Raw genomic sequence first — 27,818 nt, forward strand, 5'->3', positions numbered from 1 at the left:
GTCCCGGGGTCTCAGCCAAAACAGACAGGGAAACCTTTCTGTCTCCGCATCCTGTGCCACAGGACGGTGCTACGGACTGAACCGTGTCTCCCAAAATTCATGTGCTGAAGCTGTAACCCCAGTGTGACTTTCAGAAGACGACATGGGACTTTTAGGAAGGTGATTAAGGTTAAATGAGGTCATAGGGTGTGGTCCTAATCTGATAGGACTGGTGGCCTCATAAAAGGAAGAGACACCAGAGCTTCCTCTCTCTCTCTCTCTCTCTCTCTGTGACATGTGAGGACACAGCAGGAAGGCGGCCATCTACAGGCCAGGAGGAGGCCCCCCCACCAGAACCCAACCCCACTGGCACCCTCATCTCGGATTTCCAGCCTCCAGAACTGTGAAAAATCAATGTAGTTTGAGCCGCCAGTCTGTAATATGTCGTTATGGCAACCGAGCTGACTGAGACAGATGGCAAAACACATCGAGTGCGCCTAAGCCTCCCACCAGCAGATTCCCTTAGCCATCAGGAGAGTTTTTTAAGTCGAATTAGTATCATCTTCCCTTCACATCAGCTTCGACAACGACGCGAAGAGCTGATCTACATGTGGTGCTTCCTTCGTGTCAGGGGTCACTTAGATCCTCAAACCGATCCTGGGCTGGAGGCATCACTCATGACGCAGGTGAAGAAGCCAGCCCCCACCTGCCGGAGGGGAGGGGGAAAAAGAAGTGAGCCCCGGGCTGCCCTGGCCTGTGGTTTGCGCCCCTCGGTGTGCTTCCTCCGAGTTTGCAAAGTGCTTTCACAAGCATCATTATTTAACACGACCATTCAACAGATTTATCCAACAAGGCACTGGTGAGCTCCTCCTGCAGCCCACATGCTGCGTGCGTGAGTGCCAGAAGGCCAAAGACACAGGAGACAGACACACCACCGCCCCGCTGCGCTCCATACAGAAGGTAAGAAGCACTCAAACTGTTACACAAGTATGTGTAAAGTTGCAGCTGTATAAACTACAAATTCAGTGCCACCCCACTCGAAACTCTCACTGGAATTTGTGAAGAATGTGAACAAGGACATTCTAGAATTCATACAGGACAGGAAAGATCTGCAGACAGCTCAGTGCCCTTTGGAAAAAAAGCAGAGGGAGGACTCGCTCTCCCAGGCACTCAGACTGATTCCAGAGGTGAAAAGCTGGAAGAAAGACCTCGGTTCTTGTCTTCTTTGAAGAAAGAATTCAGCAAAGAGACCAAGATTTTGAAAAAGATAAAAGCATTTCTTAGAAGCAAAGTACACGCGGAAGAAGCAGAGTACACGTGGAAAAAAACAAAATACCTGTGAAAGAGCACACAGGCGAGCTCAGAGTGAGTTGCACCCAATAGGAGTGGCTTAGACTGCTTACATAGGGGCAGTTTTCCGGGTTGTCTCTGGTCAACCATTTGGTCCTGGGGTGAGCACGCATCTCTCAGCCTAGACGGATTCTAGCTGGCATCTTCTCCCTCCTTTTGTCCTCACCCTGGGCCAAGGACCTTCCCCGCGCATGTGTCGGGCCGGGAAATCCACAGGAATGCACCCGATCAGGGCCCAGTGGTCCTCCTGGTATCCCATTTCGAAGCTTCAGCAGGAGTCAGCTGCAGCTGCTCAGCCTGGGGCCTATATATCTCCTACCTCAAGACCTGCTTCAGAACCTGAATGACAGCAGCCAACTCTGCTCCAAACAAAGGGCTCCTTTGGGGGGCTAACTATTAGAGGGAGCAACGCCAGAAAGCAGAGGAGAAAGGACAGCTTCATGGCAGGTGTTGTTCCTTGCTCCTGACATGGAGACACACAAAGCCAGACCCCATGTCACACCATTTACAAAGGTAGACGCCATGCAGATTAAAGACTTCAATGGGAAAGGTATAATTCTAAAGCCGTGAGAAGAAAATGGAGAATATCCTCGTGACTAGGGGTGAAGAAAGCCTCCTTAAATAAAATAAAAAGAATAAATAAAGTCTTCTTAAATAAAAGCACAAAGTGAAGAACTGATGCATTTGATGACATGCATTTAAGGACTCTGCTCAGTGACGAACATCACGTACAAATTAATGGGTGAAACCACATCTAAGACTGACAAGAGAGTGAAATCTGGACCGTAAGGAATTCCTGGAATGAATAATGCAAAGTCAGACACTCCAACAGATAGATGGGGATGAATAGGAATTATGGGAAAGGAAACCCAATTGGCTAATGAGTCTATGAGACACTCTCACCCTCACCGGTAACAGGATAAAGCACAGCTTTTAAAGGAGAGGACACTTTGTACCCAATAGAATCACACACAGAAATTAAAAAGGGGTATGATGCCAAGTGCTGGTTAAGATGTGAAGAAAGGGGAATCCTCCTGGTCTACCAGGAGGAGAATAAACGGGATTCAGTCATCTCGGAAGGCAATATGGTGACACTCATAACATGAAGCAGGTGTATGCAGAAGACCCAGGAACTCTGCTCCAGGGTAGACACTCCAGAGAGACCCTCTAGGGCTCCGAGAAGGGGTCTGTGGAGGATGTCCACCACGGGATCCAGGGTGGCAGCAGGGCATTGCAGACAACCCTGGCATCCTCAGGAAGAGAATGGCCGAGTCAATGTGCCAGGTGATTGGCTGACCCAACACTCGGTCCCCACCCCTTTGTCTACCTCCACCTTGCAGCCTAGAGAACGTAAATATTCACTCTTTCCAGATGCCCACACCGATAGATGTGGTTGTCAAAGAGAGAGAAGCAAGTCTGCTGAGGATGTGTGGGGACCCCTCGTTCCCTAACTGGTTCGGCACACTAAGAACGGCAGAGACAGGGAGAGGCAGGGGCAGAGACGACAGGTAGAGCGGGGAGAGACACTACAGGGGCCTGAGGCGAGAGCAGTGAATGGGGAGAGATCTCCCTTTCCACCCTTCCACTGGATACTTTGGTTTTGTGTCTCTCATGTCTCTTGCCTTCTGAACTGGCCTTCAAAGACATCCAGTGGGGTAGATGCAAGGCCTCCTGCCTCGCTGAGGACAGTAACACTGTTGGGTTGGCGGTGACGGGGTCTGTCTTCCCCTCCACCCTCCCCTCAGTCTCAGGGTCCTCCCAGCTCCTCTGTCTGCTCTGTTTGCTCTGGTCTCTGTCTTTCAGGTTAGAGGCTAAAATTCCCATCACCAAATGCCAGTGTGCGTGTCAAGTTTGGGGCTGGGGACCCGCACATACCTCCAGGTAATTCTCTGACACCAACTGGATGTCCTACAATTCCACTCAAATCTGACACTGTCTACCTGGACACAGAGTCAGATCCCACAAGACTGATGCCCTCCCTTCAGATGCCAGTTGAAAGCCCAGGTTGTCACCTGTGCTCCTGACCAGCTGGCTCTAAAGTCGAGGTTCCACGACCCTCTCCATCCTTGGGTTCAATATTAATTTGCTAGAGCAGCTCACAGAACTTAGGAAACATGTTTACTCACAAGATCGCTGGTTTATTATAAGCGGATATAATTCAGGAACATCCCGATGGAGGAGATGTGCAGGGCAAGGTATGGGGAAGGGGCATGGAGCTTCCACACCCTCTCCAGGAGCTCTGCTCTCCCCGAATCTCCACGCGCTCACCAACCTGGAAGGTCTTCAAACCCTGTCCTTTTGGGCTTTTGTGGAGGCTTCATTACATAGGCAGGATTGATTAAATCATTGGCCACTGATGACTGATTCAGCCTCCAACCCTTCTCCCCTTTCCGGAGTTTGGGGGGCGGGGGTATTGGGACTGCAAGTTCCAACCCTCTAATCACATGGTTGCACGGTTGGATCTCCTGGCAACCGGAAGTTTCTTTTCCAAAATCACATTATTATTATTTATTAATTTCCAAAATTAACATAACAAGAGACACCTTCGTCACTCTCACCACTTAAGAATTCCAAGGGTTTGAGGAGCTCTGTGCCATAAACAGGATGAAGACCAAATACGTATTTCTTATTATAAATCACGAAATCCCAGAGGATCTCTGGAGAAGTCAGCTGACCCTGCACCACATGTGACTATTCAAAGGGAAAACAGTGGAACACTGGCTGGAGGCCCCAGTGAGAAGACAGGGCCTGGGGACGGATGTGCCTCGAGTAGGGTGACCAGGCGTGGCCACACAGCCTCACTGCGGGGGTCCCCAGAGGTCAGCATGCGTGGCTCTGGCCTCCCAGCTGGGTGGCTCCCTCAGGGGGCGATTGTCCAGCCCCCTGCAGGAGCGGGGAACATTCCAGGGAGGAGCACAGAAGGTGGCTTGGCCTCACCTGCCCACCCACGCCCTCAGCCTCACCTTCACCCCTCAGCCTCTCTGGAGTCACAGGGTCTCCTGCAGGGGGAGAGGGCAGGGGGCGGGCGTAGAGGTCTCACTGCTCACCCCGCTGACGGGGCCAACCCACGCCGCTGGAGCCCTGGCTCCCCCCACTTGCCTCCTACGGGCCTGGCCCACCCAGGCCTCACTTAGGTCTCACTTCTCTCCACTTTGCAAAATCCACCCACTTCCGGCTTCAAACTGTGCTGTCAATGCTCCTCGGCTGTTGTTTCCTCTGTTGTTCTCTTCATCCTCTCATTCCTCCTGGGTAGCTTTAGTCAGGTTTAGGTAAATGACCCTGTCAATCCTCCTCTTTAACCAAAAGTCCTGTCCACAAGTTTCCACCCCGCACCTGGGGTTCTCCCCCAACTGAGGAAGAAAAGGGAGGACTGTCGTCAGGCCAAGCAATCCCACCAGGCCTGCCTGTCTCCAAGCCTTCAGTTGCTGGGTCCCGTCTCTCTGACATCACGCTGCGTCCCCGGAACCCTGAGCTTTGCCTGAAAGGGGAGGTGTGGAATTTAGACGCCCCTTTTGAAGCCTGGCTTTCTAGACTGTTGCCTCACTAGAAATTCAGGTCAGTCTTGAAACTCAAAGCCAAGTCGTGACCATCTTGTCATATCCGTTATCGGAGTGGAATTAAGTCAGCAGGAGGGAACCCGCGGAACTACCTGATTTATGGGGAAATAGACATGCATCGGTTTGATGTCTGAACAAACACCACCATCCCTCCTGGTACAATGGGCACAGGTAGCAGCGGACTTTGGCCCTACCAGGTCTTCTGGGGAGGTAAGAGACTCAGATTGAAGGATGGGGAGTGTTAATATAGCCCAGGGGGAATGGAACGTGCCCGCGGCCCCGCTGCACCAGCCCTTTCATTACTGCCTTCGGTTCTGACGTTTCAGGTCCAGGGCTTCTCCTCTCTCGGAGGCTGGAAACTATAGCCATTCAGCAAGGGGACAATAGGACAAACCTGCAGGTTTCCTGTTTGAAGTTCACGCTCAGCATGGCTCCATCCTGACCCTCAGGTCAATCAGCCCTCGGCAGCGCCAGGCTTTCTTCCTACGTCGAGGCCGGGTGAGTTCAGAGCCTTGCTATACCAAGCAAAGGCACTGGGGTCAGCCCTGATACCCAACCTTTCCCTCCAGGCTGGCGCCCAGGCTGACCTCACACAGCAGATGTGTCATGAGTGGACATGCTTCTCAAGTGGAAGCTCTCATGGGCGTCCCAGGAGACGATGGAAGGAAGCACCTTCCCCTGCCAACCCCTGCACAGTGCCAGCTGTGGGAGGGGCTTCTGGATGACGTCTAGCCTTTGGGAAAACACATGCTGTGTGGTCCCACGGGCAGGCGGAGGAAATCCTGCTAGATGCAGTTCGCTGTGTTTTTACAGCTCCTGCAGCTATTCAGAAGTCCAGTATCAAATTGGAGGCCTGGGAGAAGCTGTCCCTGACCACCAGATTCCATTCCAGAAACATCATCTCCCAATCCTCAGTCCTAGATGAAAATCCTATCATTTCTGGTAGCCACCAGTCAATTCATGTGCCCAAGAATGCAGCCACAAATGTACCTGATGACTCCCACATCTGTATCTTTGGCCTAAATCTCTCCTGAGCTCCAAACTGAGATATGTACCCCAGGCACCCAAAACCTAACATGTCTAGAACTGAACTCATACCAGTGGGAGGGGATCAGGGATCCCCAGGACAAGGAGGCCTTTATTTTTTTAAATAAGTTTATTTATTTGTTTGTTTTTATTTTTAGCTGCGTTGGGTCTTCGTCGCTGTATACGGGCTTTCTCTAGTTGCAGCGAGTGGGGGCTACTCTTTGTTGTGGTGTGTGGGCTTCTCGTTGTGGTGGCTTCTCTTGTTGCGGAGCACAGGCTCTAGGCGTGTGGGCTTCAGTAGTTGTGACATGTGGCCTCAGTAGTTGTGGCTCGCGGGCTTAGTTGCTCCGCGGCATGTTGGGTCTTCCCGGGCCAGGGCTCGAACCCGTGTCCCCTGCCTTGGCAGGTGGATTCTTAACCACTGTGTCACCAGGGAAGCCTGAGGAGGCCTTTAAATTGGGCTTTGCAGAAGAGTAGGCAGAAATGGGAAAGGGGATGGACAGAAATGGAAACAGATTTGAGAAAATTTTACATAGTAGAATCAATAAGACCTAGAGATCGAGCTGATGTAGTACTGGGGTCGGGTTAATAGAGAGGAATCCAACAATATTAAGCAACACATTTTAAAATATTATTTTTAGAATTGATAATACATGTACATGTTCAATATTTAAAGCCTACAAAAAGGTATAAAATGAAAAGTCAGTCTCTCCTTCTCTTGCCCATCTCTGGACCGGGTCCACCCGGGGCCATGAAATACACAATGCTCTGAACCTGACAGCACACCACGGGGATTACCCCCACTCAACACACAACAAATGTACCACCTTGCATTTAACTAGTATTCTGCTTGAACATTCAAGTTGCTCCCAAACTTCTGCTGTAGTGAATGTCCATATAGATTACATATATATATATGCAAGTATTCAGTAAGACGAATTTTTTGAAGTGAAATTGTGGGCCAAAGGTGTATGCATTTCCAGTTCTGATTGACAGATATTGCTGAAGTGCCCTGTACCAATTTACATCCCCACCAGCAACATATAAGAGAGCTTTTTCCTCACATCCTCCCCCGTGCACTGTATTATCAATTTTTTATTTTTGCCAATCTTATCAGTGAAAAATGATGGCATCTTCATATATATATATATATATATATATGCCTCTCACTGTTGTGGCCTCTCCCATTGCGGAGCACAGGCTCCGGACGCGCAGGCCCAGCGGCCATGGCTCACGGGCCCAGCCACTCCGCGGCATGCGGGATCTTCCCAGACGGGGGCACGAACCCACGTCCCCTGCATCGGCAGGCGGAATCTCAACCACTGCGCCACCAGGGAAGCCCTTCATATATTTTAAATTGTATATTTCTTATTATGATGCGGTTGAATATCTTTTCATATGTGTAAAAGTCATCTTAACAAAACATCTCTACTGAGCACCTAGAATATGCTAGGTACTGGGCTTGCAGAGAAGATAAAAAACTGGAATGATTCCTGTTTCTGCCTCAGTCAACTTGGTGGATGAATATAGCACTCACTGAATACAAGAGGAGGAGGAATTTGGGTAAGGAGTGAAGGGGGTGAGAAGAGAGAAAAGGGAAATTTGATAATCCAGGCAAGGGACTATGGTGGCCTGAACTAGCCCAGCAGCAGAGGGAAAGAAAAAGAAAAGACAAAGAGAGGAAGGGCTAAAAATGCATAAAGGATAGACTTTGAGGACTGAATGGAGGTGGAATGCAGGAGAGGGAGGAGTCATATATGATTCTTAGGTTCTGGGATAGAAAGTTGCCTGAAATATAAATCTATTCCCTGAGAAGAAGACACAACAGAAAATGCAGGAGTAAAAGAAAACATTATGAGATCCGGATATATGCTTCTGGTCAAGATGGAGTAGTAACAGGACATGCAGGTACTGCCATGCCTGGAAAAAAAAAACAGAAAAAGAAAAGAGATAATGTATAAAATAACAATTTTCAAAATATTGGACCTCAGACTATGAAGGACAGGGATCCTGAGAGCTGGAAAACAAACAAGATGAGCCCAATTATGGTCCCAGGTTACTGCCTTGGGATAATTTCCAGGTGTGGCACAGGGATGGGGAGTTGAGGAGATGCAGGCGAGAGACTCAGGTGTTTAGGGTTTTCATGACAATGTACCAGAGAGGATACAAGCTGCACAGAGAGAGAGCTCTGAAGGTCTGCAGAGGGTCCCCCTTGAGTCTTCAGTTAAGAAGGGTCAGTGCATGTGTGAAGAAACCAGGTGAGGCTGGGAGAGAATCATCTCAAAGGATTAGAGACAACAGTACCCAGCGTTGGCACAGAGCTGGTAATAGTGCCTTTTCCCACCATCCAGACTGGATAGTCTCATACTTTGCAGTTCACTGAGTGAAGTACTAAGAATTGTCTAACATCATTCCCCAGAATACACACTGCTCCATCCAGCCTAGCAAACCTTCAAAGTGGAACGTGAAAGATTCAAATGGCTTCTATGAAGATAACTGCATCCAAGAACAAAGTTCAAGAATATTTTTATAAAAACAAAAACGCCCAGTGCCAACAAGATAAAATTCACTGTACCTGGTAGTTAAACAAAAGCTACCAGGCATGCAAAGAATCAGGATAATACAACTCAACATGAACATTAAAATCAGTCAATCAAAACTGACTCAAAACTGACACAGCTATTAGAATTGCAGACAAGGACACAAAATATATAGACAGTTATTATAACTGTGTTCAAAAAGCTAGAGGCAAGATGGAGTGGGATGAACTGGGAGATTGGGATTGACATATATACACTACTGTGTATAAAATAGATAACTAATGAGAACCTGCTGTATGGCACAGGGAACTCTACTTCACTTCGCTGTACGGTAGAAACTAACACAACGTTGTAAAACAGCTATACCCCAACTTAAAAAAAAAAGCTAGAGGAAAGATGGAACATGTTATATAGAAACACTGAAGTATTAAAAAGACCCAACTCAAACTTTGAGAGATAAAAACTACAGTGTCTGAGATGAAAAACACACTGGATGAGATTAACAGCAGGTTATACATGGAAGTAGAAAAGAGTAGTGAACTTGAAGACATAACAATAGAAACTATTCAAAATGAAACCCAGAGAAAAGTGCTCAAAAAAACTGCAACACATCAGTGAGCTGGGGAACAACTTCAAGTGGCCCAATCAATATGGAATTGGAGTCCCCCAAACAAAAGGATGTCGAGGGGCAGACAGAAAAATATTTTTTGAAGAAATAATGGTCACATTTTTTCCAAAGTTCATGAAAATGATAAGCCCACAGATCCAAGTAACTCAACAAACTCCAAGCACAAAAATCATGAAGAAAAATACACAAAGGTATGTCATAACCAAAATGTTCACAACTAGAAAATCTTAAAAGTAACCAGAGGAAAATGACATGAAACACAGAAAGGAAGAAAGGCAAAGGTGACAGCAAGAGGCAAGGCAAGCAGGAAGATAGTGAAGCATATTTAAAGTACCAAAAAAACTGTCAACTTAGATGTCTATATCCAGTGAAAATATCTTTCAAAATCAAAGGCAAGCACTTCTAGACTAGTGGAATGAGGAGCTCCACAGCCCTCTTCTCAGCAAAACAGCAATAACTAGTGACAATTATTTTTTAAAGCAGTCATTTAGAGTCTCTGGAATTATCCTAAGAGCACAGAGCAAATGGAGAAACATTTATTCAAGAAAACCTACTAAATCTCAGGGATAACAGTGAGATACAATGGCATTTGAGTACTGACCCACTCCCTCACCATCCCCTTCCCCAGAGCTCAGTGTGATGGAACCTAATTCTGGGTAGGTTCAGTCAAGAATACGGGGCTCCCTTTCTCTCCATTTCCCAATTTATGGCTACAGTTATTCCCCAGCTGGAGCAAGCCACCAGCATTTCTCACCTCCCCACCAGCGATAATCCAGGCAAGTGTGGCTGAGAACTCTGGGAATCCCTTCTTCCAACCAACCCCTACTGATAAGGCAGTAGCTCTACCCAGGTGTAGCAGGCTGAGAATACTGGACCAAATTGTCCTCAACTCAACTCACTCATAAGGTAATGTTCAATGTCAGGAGAGGCAAGCCACAAATACCAGAGGCTACTGCATATGCCCATCACCCCAAGTGTAAAAGTGGGGTGTCACTTCAAGAAAAGCAAGTCACTGTCCTGACCCCCAGCCTCAAAACAGTGGCCAGAGGTTTTCAGAGAAAGAGACAAGCAGTGAGAACAGACAGCTCTATGGCTCTCTCTGGGGAACTGACTTCATTTAGAACAGAACATGGGGAAGTTCAAGCCCAAGGGTGCTGCCAAACATGATGTAGATTTTGGTGGTGAGCAATTAAGAGGAGGCTGGCAGCTCCATGAGAGCAGCAACTGAAATGGGACTAGAAACTTAACAGAGAGAACCAGGGAAAGAGACAGCTGAGTGGAGCCCTTCTCAAAGGCTTTGAGCAAGCCTCAAAACTGGCCTCTTAAAAAAAAAAAACAAAACTGGCCTCAAAGAAAGCCCTGCTAACCAGTGAGACATTAACTGGATCAGGAAAGGTAATAATGCAGGTAATGATTCTTAAGAACAACATAATTAAATAGTCTTATCTCTTTTCATCTTATTTTATGTAAAAAGAAATAGTATAAAATAATATATATGAAACTGTAGTTTCATATATAGTATAAAATAGTATAATAATAAAATAATTTATAATATAAAATATAATATATAATAATAATATAAATAGTATAGTATATATAGTATATATATAGTATATATACTATATATTATAGTATATAGTATATATATAGTATATATATACTATATATTATATAGTATTATTATAATAGTATAAATAATATGAAATAGTATAAAATAATATATATGAAACATATATATATGTCCAATATTGTTGGACTTGTAGCAAAAAGAATGTAATATGATTGACAATAACAATACAAAGGAAAGGGTGGGAATGAAACTACTGTGGTGTAAGGAGGTGAGTGCAGAGGGTAACTTGAATCCACAGGAGGAAATGAAAAGAGCCAGCAACGGTAAACAAGAATATTACTATTTTTAAGACTATAAATACATTGGTTTTCTCCTGTTGTTTCTTAGCTCCTTTAAAAGACATGGGATTATATAAAGCCATCATTGTGCCAATGTATTGAGTTTGTAGCACATACAGATGTGATACGGAAAACAATAATAGCATATAAACAAGGAAAGGGAAGGGAGCTATACCAGAGTGCACTTTTATATCTTACTGGAATTAAGCTAGTATAAATCTGAACTAAATCTGGTATGTTAAGGTGTGTATATAAGCCCTAGAGAAAATAGCTCAAAGTTATACTTTTAAAAACCATTAAAGGAATTAAAATGTTATATTAGAAAATATCTATTTAAGATAGAAGGGAGTAGGAAAGGAGGAATAAAGTAATTATGAGACGTTTAGAAAACAACAAGCAAAAAGACAAATGTAAATCCAGCCATGTCAATGGTAACATTGAGAAAGGAAGCATGGGGCCCCATATCAGGTTTGATTTGGTTTTGTTTACCAGCTATTTTAAGCCCCATGAACCCCAAAGACGCTGGCACCACACCAGGCGCACCCTGAAACTTCCAACACATTCAGGCCTTGATTTGTCTCAATGTGGATGTTTCGATTTCATCATACTTGTGTAGTTCGCCGAGTGCTGCTCTTGGTCTTTGTTTCTCTTGGGTAGATTCTAGTTTCCAGAACAGCCCACAGAACGTCCTCCGGAGTCTTTAGTTTCTTCACTTTGCGCTTGCTTTCGAGTACACTCAGCCTGAACTGGGGAAGTCTGCTGGTGTAACTTCCAGTCTTAGGAAGGACCCACTGCTTGCAAATTCAGTCCCATTCTTCATGAGTACCACTGCCATCTGTGACCAAGTTTCCTTCTCTCACAAGCCAAATATTGGACGGAGATTTCTTGCAATGGCTGTGACCACTCGACAGCAACCAGGAAGTTCTCACCTGAGCACAGCCTCCCAAGCCTACACCAAAGCTGGGATGCAGGGGACAGGATGCACTGATGTTCCTCCGTCTGCCTCTTTGCTGGATGGCCTCAGGCTACAGTCCCTAGCCGACAGTACCAGCTCCTCCTGGACCTGTACTGACCCCTTTTCCCATGTGTGGACTGCTGCTTCCCTGGAGAGAGGATTTGGGAGAGCTCTGGGTCCAGGCACATGGTCCTACCTATGCAGACAACCTAGACCCTGGTAGTGATGACAACCAAGCCTGAGGGGCACAGGTTGGCCAGAAGGCATTCTGGAGCAAGTTTTATGGAGTCCCCATCAGTAAAGGGCAAGGAGATGCTGACTTTGTCTGCCCAATCTGGGCAGCAGAATCTTGCCTGCAACCAGGCAAGGACCCAGATAGAACCCACCTGGCCTCACCATCTTCTGGTCCTTCTTGGAAGAGCTCTTTAGTTGGCCTCACTATGAAAACAACAAAAATGTTACCAGTGTGAACCCATGCTGTGAACTGAGCTCTGTGCACAGTTACCATGCTGCTAACATAACCAAGATTATTGTCAAAAATCATAGGAAATGCAGAATGAGATTCCTTCCCTATCAGAGAGGTACTGAAACAGCTAACCTGTCCTATCCCATCGGACCTCCTCTTCCAGCCTCCCCTGGGTTCTCGCATGTTCTCGTTCCCTGCTTGTCTGTGCTGTATTGGTTCTCTCTCAACCAGCTAATTGCTGTCTGCAGGCAACCCTGTATTTACATCTGCAGCTACACCAAGTTCTCTGTGAAAAAGACTCCTGATCCACCGACCTCTAGGAAGATGCTTCGTGCTGATGCCCACTGCTGATTCCTCATTTCCTGGGATGACCTTGGCAATGGAAAGAGCCAAGATTCTACTTTGTTTTATGGAGAAAAGTAACCTCCTTATCATTTTCCCATGTCTGTATATTTCTCTATAATTTTTAAATAACTTACCTTAAAAGAGGAAAAAATGGGAGCAGTTGGGAACTCTTCCAAAAATCACTTTCATTTATTCCTTAGATGTTCACTGAAGTCCCATGGGCCAGGACGTGTGGGGGCCCTTTATGGATTCAGAGGTGGATTAGATATGTTCTTCGAAGCCTCGGCAAGGAGCTGACACCTGAGAGAATAGTGACAGATGTGGGCAGGGGTCCTCGCCCAGCTGGTTCTTGGGGCGTTCAGGGAAGAGGAATGACCTTGGGCAAGTTACATTTCTCTGTGCCTGGTCCATAAATGGAGGGAAGAGGAGCAACCTGTCCTATAAGATGAAATACACAACATACCTAAAGCAGTGCCTGAGGTCTAACAAGCATGCCTGGTGCTGGCTGTTGTGGTCAGGAGTGTGGAAGGCACACATTGTCAACAGATCCTTATAATGATCAACACATGTGCCGTGATGGCGCTCAGAGCCGAATGACCCAGGACCCTAGAGGAGGCAGGAGGGGCTTCTGTGGAGGGAGCAGAGGAAGGCTTCCGGGAGGATGACTCGTTGGAACTGGACCTTGGGGGATGAGTGACGGAAGGTGGAGGAGGGAAGTAGAGACCAGGTGCAGAGAGAAGAATGGAGACCACAGCCTGAGAGCACACACGTATGCAGGAGGCGAGAAGTGTTCTCGAGGCTGGAATGGGTGGTGTGGAGAGGAAGGCTGGCCCCAGCTACAGAGGACTCAGGACACCACATCCAGGGTATGGACTTTTCTTTGTAGGCAGTAGGGAGTCAGAAGGATTCTCTAAGCAGAGGAGAGTGTGGCATCATGGGACTTGTGTTTTAGGAAGACAGCTTCAGCTCTTGGAATGAAGGATACATGGGAGATTCCGGAGATGTTGGGGACAAGGAGATGAGTTCGGAAGTAGGAGTTACATCCAATGGAGTCACTCCCTGAAAATCTCCCAGAACATTTTGGTTGTGGGCGGCGGGAGGTTCCTGAAAAATCAACCACATCATTTCTGCCTGTAAAGACCCAACCTGTGGTGGGGTGGGTTTGTAGAATATTGGTTGATATCACTGCACAATTTTATCATCATAATTCTAATGAATTATAGTTCCAAAAGTAGAGGCATATAAAATGTTGATAGAAAAATTTCTCTATTACACAGTGCTCAATTACTCAATACTCAGTTATACAACAAATATGTTGGTAAAAGAAAGTGAAGTGCTGGAGAAAGCTGGCTTCTTCTTTGCTTTACACATAAGTATGCCCATGTGAAGATAAAACAAAGAAGGAAAAAACAATTCTTTGACAGTCACCACCACCAACCCTACAGAGACCCCAACTCCCAGAGAGTACCACACTCCCCATGGAACCTGGCCATCGTCACCCAGACTTCAGTAATGCGGACCTCCAAATGGGGTTTTGCTGTTGCCAACTGTGTCACCTCTTCAGATTCAGGGCATCCAGGGTAGACACTGTCAAGGAAGAGCCAGGCTGACTGCAGTAGAAGGAGAGGCCAGCTAATGAAGCAGTGGGGACTTGGCTGGGTCCCCAGAGTGGGAGCTTTCCATCCAGTGGGTGCAGCTGTCAGGTCATGCCAGCCAGCCCACCATGAGAGGCCCTGAACCCGGGGCCAGTGGGTTTATTCAGAATGAGAAATGGGACTGCTCAACAACATGGATTCCCTAACCTGAAAGCCAACATATTCCATCCTGAGGGGAAGGTGTAGGTGGAAAGTCAACACTGTGCTCTTCAAGTTAACGGGGAAGTGCAAAGCCGTGTCCAGGTCATGGCCAGTTTCCCTGAGTGCTGCCTCCAGGGATAGGCCTGCTGAGCGGACAGTGTTTCAGGTTGCACCCTGAGACCTCTTGCCCTGTGACCCTATGGAGACCACTCCTTTTCCTTTTCACCATGAGTAAGTTCCCTTCTCTTTCTAGTTTGCTGAGAGTTGTTATCGTGAATAGCTACTGAATTTTGTTTTCCACGTCTATGTAAATTCTCTCCTTTGTTCTATGAATGTGATGATTTACATTGATTTTTTTAGTAAAACCAACCTTGCATTCCTGTGGTCAGACCCACTTGGTTAAGGTGCATTATCCTTGCTCTCTACAGCTGGATTCAACTTGCTAATATTCCGTTAAAGATGTTTGCACCTATGTTTATGAGGGATATTGGTCTGTGATTTTCTTTTCTTGTAATTTCATTGTTATGTATCAGACCTATGCTGGCCCCACTGAATGAGTTAGAAAACATTTTTCCTCTTCTATTTTATTAATGTAAGATTGGTGTCATTAATTCCTTAAATGTTTGACAGAATTTACCAATGAAGGTCACTGACTCTAAAGATTTTTTTCTAGAAAGTTTTTTTTATTAATAATTCAATTTCTTTAATAGCTACAGGGCTATTCCAATTACTTCTTGTGTCTATTTTAATAAACTAGGTTTCAGAAAGAATTTGTTCATTATATCTAAGTTGTCAAACCTAATGACATAAATTTGCTCATAATATTTCTGTATTCTCCTTCTAATATCAGTAGGATCTATTATCATGGCCCCTCTCTCTTTCTCGATGTAGGTAATTTTTGGATTTTCTTTTTCCTTTTTCATCAGTCTTGCTAGGTTTTCATCAATTTCACTAATCTCTTCCAAGGGTCAATTTTTGACTTTATTGATTCCTCTATTGGCCATCTGCTTTCTATTTCATTGATTTCCACTCTTACCTTTAACATTTATTTCCTCCTACTTATTGTTGGGTTTTCTACTTATTTAATTTTTCTCTAGCTTCTTAAGGTAGAATTGTCATTAATTTAAAATGTGCTTCTTCAGGAATTTTGGTATTAAAATCAGGACAGTACCTGGGAGAGAAGGACATTGTGAGAGGTGGTGAGGAAAAGAAGACTTTCCATGTTATAGTTATTGTTATTATCATCATCATTACTGTCAGTAGTAGTAGTAATAGTAGCAGCGTTATAAACCTTTTGATAGTAATTTCTAACTCTAATGCATGTATCAATTAGAAAATAAAAGAATTTTTTAATTTGTTTTAAAAAATAAATAATGCTTGTTTTCTCATATAAGCATTCAGGGCTATAAATTTCCACTAAACACTGCTTTGGCTCACTGCACAAACTCTGACATGTTGTTTCCATTTTCATTAAGTTGAGATATTTTCTAAAAATTACCTTGTGATTTTTGTTTGACCACAGGTTCTTTAAAAGAGTTTTTGCTTAATTTTAAAATATTTGGGGGGCTTTCTAGATATCTTATTGTTACTGATTTCTAATTTATTTTCATTGTGGGCAGAGAATACACTATATATGACTCTAAACTTCTGAAATTTATTGAGATTTGTTTTTAAGCTCGGGTAGATAGTCTCTCTTTATGAGAAAATGCCTACGTCCTTGCAAAGAATATGTTTCTGCAATTGCTGGGTGTAGTGTTCTATAAATATCAATCAGGTCACCTTGACAGATGGTACTGTTTAAATCTTCCATAGTTTTACTGATTTGTTGGCCTAATTGTTTTATCTATAAATGAAAGGAGGGTGTTAAAATCTCCACCCATAGGACTCAAAAATATTCTCCCCAAATGATATGAAATAACTTAACTATGAAATTTCTATGCAAAACCATAGTCTCAACATTTCTTAAAAATAAAGAATACCTAGACTGCAAAATAACTGTCAGTAAAAAGAGAAAAAGCAGCAAACCCCGGCACAAGGTCCCACCCACTGCCCTACCAAGGCTGCCAGAAAAAGACCACAGAGAGGAGGGGGCTGCAGGGTCCAGGCAGAAGTGACTCTTCAGAAGGTAAGACCAATCCAGCCTGAAAATGCCCCCTCTAATTCCAAAGAACAATTTCAGGGCTGGCATCATGTTCAGGGGCAGGCATGATCTAAAGGAACTGTCCTCCCAAAAAAGCCAAAGGAGAAGAAAGAAGCGTCCTTTGGAAATTAGGGGAAAACAAGAAGAAGTAAGTGCAGGGTCATGCATGACAAAATCCCACAAAATCAGAGGATTTGCAGCCCCTCTCCCAAAGCAAACTCTCATCCCAAGGACCGTAGTTGCCAGACTGACAGGAAAGGGTCATGCTTAACTAGGAATTTTATTTATAAAATAAATAAGAGGAAATAAAACCCATAGAGAACAGCTGCAAAACATCAGGAAATGAATTTATACACAAACCAGCAGAGGAAAACACACCTATCCTCCAAAAATGAAAAAGAAGAAAAGTGTAAGTCTACACTCCAAATAGAATTAGATATAGTCGAAGCATTTGAGAATATGAAAACCCATCTGAATCAGAAATCCAAATGTCAAGAACAGAAACGGACAAAACAGAAAGAAAAGGAAAAGAGTTGATTGAACTCGGAAGAGAAGTGGAAGAAAAGGATGAAATTTCTTAGGAAAAAAGAATAAAATAATAATAATAAAGTAGTTCAGCAATTAAAAAAAAAGAATAGATCACAAAGTGCCCAAGAGAAAATAGACTTAAATGCAAAACTTTTTTTTTTTTTTTCTGGCTGCTTAGAGTTTATTTTCTACTTGGTGTAAGGCACAGTGTTATGTGTCAGGAAGACTCTCATGTGGTTTGCATAGTAAAGAGTGGGGTTCTCTCAACTTCCTTATTGGTGTTTTGCTAAATGCAAATTTAATACAAAGAAATTTAATCAAAGAAAACAGCAAAACAACCATGAGAATAAAAATGACACAAGAGAAAGAAGTAAAGCAAGTCAGAGAGAAAGGAGTAGAAATGGAAGAAATAATATTTGTATTACTGGAATCCCTGAGGAAGAAAAACAAAACAGTGGAATAGAATTATTATTCAAAAATATAATCCAAGAAAACATTCCAGAAACAGGAAAAGACTTGAATCTGTGTATCATAAAGGGCTCACTGGGAACCTGAGAAAATTAACCCAGAATGTCCAAATTCAAGACGTACTTTAGTAAAACTATTACATATCAAAGATGAAGGTAAAATCCTCAAGGCCTCCGGACATAAAGAAAAAAATAACTTAAAAGGCAAAAGAATTAGATTAACCTCAGACCTTTCAAAACACACGAACAAAGCAAGGCAACAATGGAGTGGCATTTTTCAAACACCCAACGAACAGAAGTGTGAAGGAGGATTTAAATACAGCCAAGCTGTCCTTCAGGTATCAAGTCTACAGGAAACACATTTCAAATACACAAGAACTTAGGGAATCCTTCACCCATTAGCCCTTCCTGGGTTCCTCTTTCTCTTGAGTTGAAAGCAAAACTTAAAACTGCCAACACACAAAAGAACATGCCTCCCAGCCAGTAGCCCACTCACCTTCCCAACCCAACACAAGATTTGAAGTGGACCCTCTAGCATCCTAGAGACTTCCCCCCTGCACACCCTCACCCCGTCATGCCCCTAGTAATAAGTGGGATAGCTAAGAGGTGTGAGTCAAGTGGGAGAATGCTGTTTGTAAAAGGGAAATAAAGCAACCCATTGTTCCTTAACCAAACTTCCCAGGCAGGACAGTTTTAGGAAAGAGCTCTATGGAGGCTAATAATCTAGAAACTGATTATTTAATCTCTCTGTGTGTAAGCACATCCTTTGCAGGTTTTTTCCAGTTTCTGAATTACACACACCTGAGATTGAAGAAACCTGTTTAAAAGCAAATTTGTCATTTCCAACCTTATTTATTTGCATATTTATTCATTAATTTAAGTATATTCCTCTTTGCTGCAAAAAGTGCTTACAGAGATCTACAGAATACATACAAAACCTAAAAAACAAAAGTCAAAGATAAATAAGTCTAAACATAAAACAGAACAGGGAGTGGGGTTAATATCCAGCATGTGTTCCATGAGACTCTGCATACCTGCCAGAGACAGGCCCCAAAAGTGGCTCTAAATTTCCTAGTAGCCAATAAGAAAAAGAAAACATTACCCGCTACACAGTTTACAGCATATAAAGGGAAAAAGCCATCCAGTCACTTAAGAGAAATGCAACTGTTCTTGAAGCCAGACCAAAAGGGAATTTCTTCTGAAGGTCATCGAGTGACCCAATGACCATCGCAATTAGTGTCTTCATCGCAGCATGGTAGTGAGTAAACTAAGGCCGTTTTCTCAAAAGTCTCTAAAAAGAAGCCAGTATGGAATCTAAAACATACAACACATTAGTGAATATAACAAAAAAGAAGCAGACTCACAGATACAGAGAACAAACTAGTGGCTACCAGTGGGGAGAGGGAGGGGGGGCCATATGGGGGTAGGGGAGTAAGAGGTATGAACTGTTAGGTATAAAAGAAGCTACAAGGATATATTGTTCAAATTGGGGAAGAGAGCCAATGTTTTATAATAACTATAAAAGAAGTAAAACCTTTAAAAATTGTGAATCACTATATCGTACACCTGTAACCTATATAATATTGTTCAGCAACTATACTTCAATTTTTTAAAGAAGAAGCCAATGTCTTCACCTCAAAGCCCCAGTCGGCCAATTGCTTGCAGTCTTGCTGCTTTGCCATAAGCAGGGTGGTTTTAGGATATCTAAGGCACAGATGTTCTCATAGTCTTCCAGCAACTCTATAAATATTGCATTTCTTGGCCACATATTGATGGACGAGGAGACACAGTCTGTACAAGTTTGCTGGTAAGTCAGGGAGCCCTGTCCCTGACAGCTGACCAAGCTGGCCCTGCAGCCGTGCCTGGGACACAGATGGTGCCGCTACCAGAGAGCTCTGGCCCTCCTTACACAGAGACACCTGCAGACAGACTGACGCCCAAGAACCTAAACCGTGGCCCCTTAAGATGGGAGCAGGGGAACTACTGTGAATAAAGATAAGCATCGGGCACAGGGAGATGGGAAATGACTGAGCAGGGAGTGTGGGGGTGGGGGACGGGCTAGACCCCTCTGCTGCCCCCATGCGGTCATGGACAGGTCTGTTCTCTCTGTGCCTCCGTTCCCCCAGCTGATAAGGGGGGGGCGCGGTGGGGTGGGGGGGACTCTGGACAGGACCATCCCCTGAGTCTCTGCTTTGATCACCTAGCACCAGGTTAGAGGAAGTTCACGAGCCCATGCTCCAAAGAGCCTCGGGCAACTCCAGGACACCCCACAGTTACAGACAGCCGAGCACGTCACTGCACTCCCTGGGGGCCAGCTGGGTAGGGGAGGCAAAGCCAGAAAGCGCCAAAGCCCAGCAGAGGGGACGGTGAGCTCCGTGTTTCTCTGTCCAGAGGCATTGGCAATTCTCTCATGCCCAAGTCAATACGGGGGTGGTTAAAAGTATGTGCGATCAGATAAAACCAGCATTTAACCTTTTCTCACCACTAACCAGCTGCGTGGCCTTGGAAGCATTACCTAGCCGCGCTGAGGGCTCAGTTTCCTCATCTGCATAATAGCAATAAAAATAGAATCTGCCCCAAGGGTCATGGGGGGAATCACAGGAAACAGGGCGCTTATGCACAGTTCCCAGAATGCAGTGAACATTCAGGAAGGATGTACTATTGTTTGTTCCTGGAAGCCCAGGTCCCATGTTCCTCCTCTGGTGGCTTTGTTATTGGGAAACACTTTTAATTTCTGGCTAAAGGAGCCACCAAGATCCCTGCCTTCCCATTGCCCCCTCCCTGTCTCCCTCTGTCTCCCTGTCTCCTGGGTCACCCACTTTCTCCTTCTCATGGGAACAGAAAACCATCTCCCCGACCCCCATTCCTGGTGTCCCCCAAACACGTCCTGTGAACTGAAGAACTCACTGTTAGGAAACAAGCAAGGAATAGAGAGAAAAGGAGAAATAAAGAGTTCAGAATCTCCCAAAAAGGTTTCATCTTTGTCCCAGTTCCTGGACCCCTTTCTGAGGTCGTTCTGCTTGCAGATGAAGCTGTCCTGAGTGATGGAGATTGGGTGGGGGAGCTGTCCTGAATGATGGGGGGCTGGGATCAGGGGGTGCTGTTCTGAGTGATGGGCACCTGGGGTCAGGGACACTTGAGTCCTTTCTGACCCGGTTCTTCATCTCTGCTGCCGGTGATCGGGTCTCAGAAAGAAGTCACCTCCGTCCGCTTTGGTCTGCAATCATACTCCGTGCTTTACTCATTTATTCTTTCTTTCAAAAAAAAATTGAGTACCTTCCTCTCTGAAGCTTCTGCCACTCCTTTGCCTCTAGCACATGCGTAATTCTTTACATCTTCCATGAAGTTACAGGCCACAGAGGGGCAGGGACCCTCTGCTGATGGGGTCTCAGGATCACCAGAGTACAGGACCCCACTTCTCTGCAGAGAAGAGAGGTGTTTCTGCCTTAGAGCACATCTGTCCCTTGGTGCTGTCAAAGAAGGAAAACCAGACAGGCAGCAGCTTGTCTCCGGGTACTCTGCAAGTTAGAGGAGAGGTGGGGCCAGCTCTGCCCTAAGCCAACCCCACTCCCTTAATCTGCTGGGCTGCCAAAAGGAAGTACCACATACAGGGCAGCTCAAACAACGGAAGTTTATTCCAGAACAGCACTTAGAGTTAGAACAGTCTAAGTTCAAGGTATCTGCAGAGTTGGTTTTCTCCAGGGCCTCTCTCTTTGGCACGTAGACAGCCGTCTTCTCCCCATATCCTCACATGGTCTTCCCTCTGTGTGTATCTGTGTCCGGATCTCTTCTTCTTAAAAGGACACCAGTCAGATTGGATTAGGGCCCAGCCATATGGCCTCATTTTAACTTAGTCACCTCTTTAAAGACCCTACCTCCAGGACTTCCCTGGTGGCACAGTGGTTGAGAATCCTCCTGTCAATGCAGGGGACACAGGTTCCAGCCCTGGTCCAGGAAGATCCCACATGCCGCGGAGCAGCTAAGCCCGTGCACCACAACTGCTGAGCCTGTGTGCGCACCTAGAGCCAGTACTCTGCAACAAGAGAAGCCACTGCAATGAGAAACCCATGCACCACAGCGAAGAGTAGCCCCCGCTCGCCACAACTAGAGAAAGGCCGCGCGCAGCAACGAAGACCCAACGCAGCCAAAAATAAATAAATAAATAATTTAATTAAGTAAAAATAAAAAAAGACCCTACCTCCAAATAGGGTCACATTATGAGGTCCTGGAGGTAGGGTTTCAACATATGCATTTTGAGGAATATGGTCACCCACCAACCCACGCAAAGGCAGCAGAAAACCCATCATCAGCTCCAGACGATTGCTGATTTTCAGCCTATATTATTATTGGTTATCTTGGATCGAGCTTTTGATGGACTGTTTTGAAATCAACAAAAATAGAAGAGCAAACATATCAGTGGGGTTGTGGATGAGTATGTCCTAGAACACCTTTCAGTTGGACGGGTGGGTAAGAGAGGGGGACCGTGACAGGTGGGTGAGGGAGGGGGACCGTGACAGGTGGGTGAGGGAGGGGGACCGTGACAGGTGGGTGAGGGAGGGGGACCGTGACAGGTGGGTGAGGATGGTCAGATACAGCAGTGCTAGAAGTGATAGATGAATGGGATAGATAGAGAAGAGAGAGTATGGACAGTATGTTTATATATACAGTGTTCACCTCTGTGGTGGGATGATAATTTTTATTTTCTGCTTATTTTTCTGGATTTTCATAAATTTCTACAATTAATGTGTATTGTTTTAAAAATAGAAAATATAAATAGATATTTTCACTTAGTTAGAAGTTATACACCCGCCCTTTGTCTGCCTTGACAAGGGGACATACTGGAATGGGATCCCTAAACCAAGTTCTGCTCTGGGGAAAATGGTTTCTGAAAGGGCTCAACCTATAAAACTCAATGCTATAAAATTCTTAAGACCCTTATGAACACATAAATGAGTCTTGGAGGTTCCAAGCCAAAGCCATGAGTACTTTTATTATGGTTCCAGAAATGGTGCAGAGCCACCCGGTCGCAGATAGTTTTAATTAATCCTGGAACGGGCAATCAGGCCTGTCCCTCTCAACTGCCCTCATATCCTGAGGACCCACATTCATTTTAAAGATACAGATAAGTGTCCAAAATACCGGGGGCCCAAGGTGGGGCTCTTTCTTGGCCTCCCTCGTCATTTTTATTGTCACAGTGTTATTAATGCTAGTTAACTAGACCAGCGTCTGTGCTTCCCAGATACCTTATTGATCATAACTAATATCTATTTGGTGTTAATTCCTTGACTGAGTACTCAATCTTCCAGTTGTAAAATTAGTAATACTTCTGTACTAAAGCAGATCTGTATCACAAAGAGACCTCCATGAACGCACCATATTGTGAGCACCATAGACTCCATGCAGAAGCAATGATAATACTGTTTTATCTTGTCTCAGTTACTCCCCACCATGAATTGGTGTCACTGGGGGACAGAGTCCCTTTCACATCTGCTCTGGTCTGAATGTTTGTGTCCTCCCAAAATGCGTACGTTGAAATTCTAATGCAGAGCCTTCATGAATGGGATTCACGCTCTTATAAAAGAGACCTCAGAGAGATCCTTAGCCCCTTCCACCAAGAGGACACCGCGAGAACGGGCCATCTGAGAAGCAGGAAGTGAGCCCTCACCAGACACCTCGCAGAAGCGGCCAACGCTGCAGTCTTGTACTTCACAGCCCCCAGAACTGTGAGAAATGATTTCCGTTTATAAACCCCCAGTCTGTGGTATTCTGTTATAGCAGCCCACACGGACGAAAACAACATCCTTGTAAACAACCAAAACGCTTAGAAACAAGACCTATGGAGCAGAGGGGCATCGGCCAAAGGAAGCAGCTTCTGTGGCCAGAACCCGCTTTCCCTCCAGTTGCATCCATTCAACATCCACTGGCGTTTGACTTGAGGCACATCCATGCAGGGTGGGGTCAGGGGCCGAGGGCTGAGCATGGGAGGAAACGCAGAGCTCAGGCCAACACAGTCCCCGTCGCAAGTAGCTTGACGTGGGCGTCAGTTTACAAACATATGATGTGCATGGCCTGCCTCTTAGTGGGGCTCAGTAGATTTTAGCAGAAACAAACTGGAAAGGGGACACGTGGAACTCGATAAGGAGACTCAAAGGAATGTCCTGGGCCACCTGGGTGGACGATGCCTAAAGCAAGGCACACAATCACATCGGTGCTCGGGGGAAGGACACGCCGCAGTCACCTTCCATCTCCAGGCGCTTTGGCAGGACCACCTCTTCTCCCCCCCAGCTCCCCCCCACCCACTACGGGAGCACCGGAGCCTCTGCAGCCATCACATTCTGTGACCTGGGAGTTCTAAGAACTCTGCTGACTGCTCTGTGACCTGGCGGCCATCGCCCATCTGAACAGAGGACATTATATCACACCTCCAGCCAGAAGGATCATTTTCAGTGCAAAGGTGAACACAGAGATGAGAGCTTCCCAAAGGGGTGGGTCCAGCCGTGGAGACTGAGCCCCAGGAAGTGGGACAGAGGCCAGAGACCCCCGAGTAAGGGTACACAGATGGGTTCTGGTTGGCCAGCTGACTACAGAGAGCCTTCTGGTAGTGATCAGAGAGTCTCAGAAAAGGACCACATGCACAGGCAGGGTTGCAGCTCCACTCTGGTCAGAATCCTGTAAACAGTGTGCGTGGTGCTCGAAGGAGCAGAGAGCTTCCTCCCCGGCTTGTCCAGTTCTCCTAGTGGCCACTGACGGGGAAAGGGGCAGGTCACGATAACTGCAGTAGGCAGCTCAGCTGCCGTCACAAGGCTGGGCAACTTAAACAACAGACATTTATTCCCTCTCTGTTCTGGAGGCTGGAAGTCTGACATCAAGCTGCCAGCAGGGCTGGTTTCCCCTGAGGCCTCTCTCCTTGGCGTGTAGACGGCCGTCTTCTCCCTGTGTCCTCACATGGTCCTCCCACTGTGTGTGTCTGTGTCCTGATCTCCTTATAAGAACACCAGTCATATGAGATTAGGGTCCAGCCATGTGACCTCATTTAACCTTAATAAAAAGGTTTTATCTCCAAAGAAAGACACATTCTGAGATCCTGGGTGTTCGGGGTTCACCACATGCATCTAGGGGACACACACAGTTCATCACAACCACCATCCTGGAACCATATGTGTCTTCCCTGACTTCACACACACGCTCACACGCAATCACACACACAACACGTGCACGCACACTCTCATACTGACTCACACATTCACATTTACACACGTTCACACACACTCGCACACTTTCACAATTATTCCCCAAAGTAACAAGACCTGCTGACAAGTGACTCCCCGGCAGAGAAGACCCGTCTCCCACACAGGAGAGAGCAGCGCAGGGCCCCATGCAGGCTGCATGCAAGCATTAGTGTGAGGGGTGCGTCCCCCCTAACCAGGGCTCAGGCAGCCTCTGGAGGAAGTAGAGACCTGAAGGTGGGTCGTAACTGCCCAGGCAGAGTCCGAGAAGGGTAGAGCGTCCTGGCATCAGGACAGGAACGGTGCGTGTAGGCTTGGCATTGGAGGAGCTGGTGGTCAAGAATCATGAGGCACAGGAATACTACTCAGCCATAAAAAAAGAACAAACTAATGCCATGTGCAGCGACATGGATGGACCTAGAGATTGTCATGCTGAGCGAAGCAAGTCAGACACAGAAAACCAAATATCCTATGATATCGCTTATATGTGGAATCTTAAAAAAGGGTACAAATGAACTTGTTTACAAAACAGAAGTAGAGCCACGGATGTAGGAAACAAACATGGTTACCAGGGGATGGGGGGGAAGGGATAAATTGGGACATTGGGACTGACATCTTCACACTGCTACATATAAAATAGATAACTAATAAGAACCTGCTGTAGAGCACAGGGAACTCTACTCAGTACTCTGTAGTGGCCTATACTGGAACAGAATCTAAAAAAAAAAAAAGAGTGGATATTTGGATAGGCATCACTGAATCACTTTGCTGTACACCTGAAACTAACACAACATTGTAAATCAACTCTACTCCAATAAAAATTTTTTTGAAAATGCCACCAGGAAAAGAACCCCAAAATCAGGTGGTGCAGAGGAAGGTGGCTCGGGGGGGCTGGGGCTACACCGGGCCGGGGGGGCGCGCACATCCTGCTGAGAGCCAAGGACACCGCCGCCTCCTGGCCTCACTTGCACTTTAGGACACTGGCTAGGTGCGGACTGGCTGGGAGGGGAAGCAGGACTGGGCGCTGGTGAGGGAGGCACTGAGGGGGCGGGGACGAGGCTCTGGGGAGGCTGGGGGTGGGGGTGGGGGTGGCAAACCATATGGGCCACCACCCCTGGGGTCAGATCACATGGGGAAAGAATCACTCCTTGTGACCCCGCCAGCCTCTCAGCGCCTTTCCTTACTACAGTGCCAGTGTGTGGGGGGGGGGGGGGGTGACCCAACATCCTGGGGGAACAGAGAGGAGCCCCATGGCCCCTCCTCCGGGATCAGCTGGCAACCGCAGCCGCAGGCCAGTCAGCCACCTCTGCGGCTGCGGGGCTGCCACAAGAAGGCGCAAGCTCCTTTCAGGGTCCCCGTTAGGGCTGGGAACGGATTTAGATGAGGCCCCGGCGGCCACGAATGCCTGTGCCCTGCAGAATCTGGTCCTGGGGCTGCAGCACCCCAGTGGCGCCCGCTGCCTGTACTTGTGCCCCAAGGTTGGGCAGCCCTAGGCCTTTGATCTCATCCTCTGGGCAGTGACTGCACCATGGGGCAGCTCTGTCCACCTGAGGCAGGCTTTTCTCCAGGCAGGCTGCTCTGGGCCAGCCCACACCTGCGGGCAGCGGGTCAGCTGAGCCCACCGCAGGCCCTAGGAGGGAAGCTGTCCCGCACCGCCCTGGGGTACCTGACGGGGGCCCAGGGCTGTCAGTGAGGCTGACTCCAGAGGGCATCTCTCCTAGGCACGGGGGAGGGGACGATACTTCTGGCTTTAACTGAGTCAGATCAGCTGGACAGATGGGGGGCTTTCGAGACAGGGAGGTCCCCTGAGGCCACAGAGCCCTGGTGAGCTCTAGCTGGGCAGGCAGACAAGATCGGCAGCCCCAATTCCTCCCAGACTCAGGGCCGAGGAGGGCTGTGGAGTGGGAGGGCAACCGTGCATTCCTGTGGCTTATCTGCAGGCTGCCCTCCCCTCCCATCCCACGGTCTCCGGTCTCCGGTTGGCTGTGAATTGGCTTTTCCCAGGAGCTCGGATGGAATTCCACCGTATCTCGAGCATCACAGAGAGCCACGAGCCTCAGAAACAACAAAGCCGCCCAGTTTCCTGCTGTGCTGATGGGAATCTCTGTCCGAAAGGCATGGTGGGAGGAGCCGGCACCTCCACCCTGAGGTGCCTAGCTGGAGGGGTGGCCACAGGGAAGCTGCTGCAGAGGCCGACGGAGCAGGAGTGATGGGGAGAAACCCGCCCGCTCTCCAAGCTGCTGGGGCCTTTCGTTGGCCAAACGCAATCCAGGAGTCGCCTGGGCAGGGGGCAGCTCCTGAGCACAGAGCGGGCCCGGAACGGCCTTTGTCAAACTTCCTCCTGGTGACCCCAGGCACCCGCCATGTGGACCCTGTGCCTCTGCACGTCCATCACAGTTTGGTCCAGAGCCCGCACAACAGCGCAGAGCCGAGCCTCTGGATAAGGAGAGCTCTCGTAGGCAGGCAGGTGTGGAGGGGACCCCAATCCCTCAAGAAGTTGCCCCTTGTCCACAGCCTCCCCAGGTCCAAACCTGCATGTCACCCGGCCTCCCCTCCAGCCTCCTTTTGTCCTGAGCACGTCTGACTCTCCAGCCCCTGCTCGGGCAGGACCCGTCGCCAAAGCCCCAGTGACTCGGTTCTGGCAGCCTTTGTGGGTCCTCTCCCGCGTCCACCCCGTGTCCTCTGCTGACCGAAGGCCAGGTACCTGGGACTTTCCTGGGGCCCCTCGGCAAGTCGGGGAGGAGCCAGGTCCCGGGCACCTGTGCAGCCACACACGGCCTCTCTGCTCCCGCAGGGCTCAGGGAACAGCGCCAGCCAGTTGCCAACCATACGTCCCTTACCCAGTTATGGTCAGAGACATGAAGAGTGACCTTTGGGGGCCTCTTTCGTCTTCCTGGAAACGCGCCG

At 47.0% G+C, this 27,818-nt stretch overlaps 1 protein-coding gene across 1 annotated transcript in view; it reads right to left on the minus strand.

Moving 5' to 3' along the window:
- Nucleotides 1–18,305: 18,305 nt before the first annotated feature.
- Nucleotides 18,306–27,818, minus strand: part of RAMP3 (receptor activity modifying protein 3) — a 68,524-nt gene continuing 59,011 nt past the window's right edge. Inside the window, exon 11 of the mRNA XM_073809516.1 lies at nt 18,306–21,718. The gene's annotated coding sequence lies outside the window, so the exon portion shown is untranslated. The remainder of the gene's footprint in view (nt 21,719–27,818) is intronic.

Source organism: Tursiops truncatus, chromosome 9 (genome assembly GCF_011762595.2).
Source record: "Tursiops truncatus isolate mTurTru1 chromosome 9, mTurTru1.mat.Y, whole genome shotgun sequence".
NCBI lineage: Eukaryota > Metazoa > Chordata > Mammalia > Artiodactyla > Delphinidae > Tursiops > Tursiops truncatus.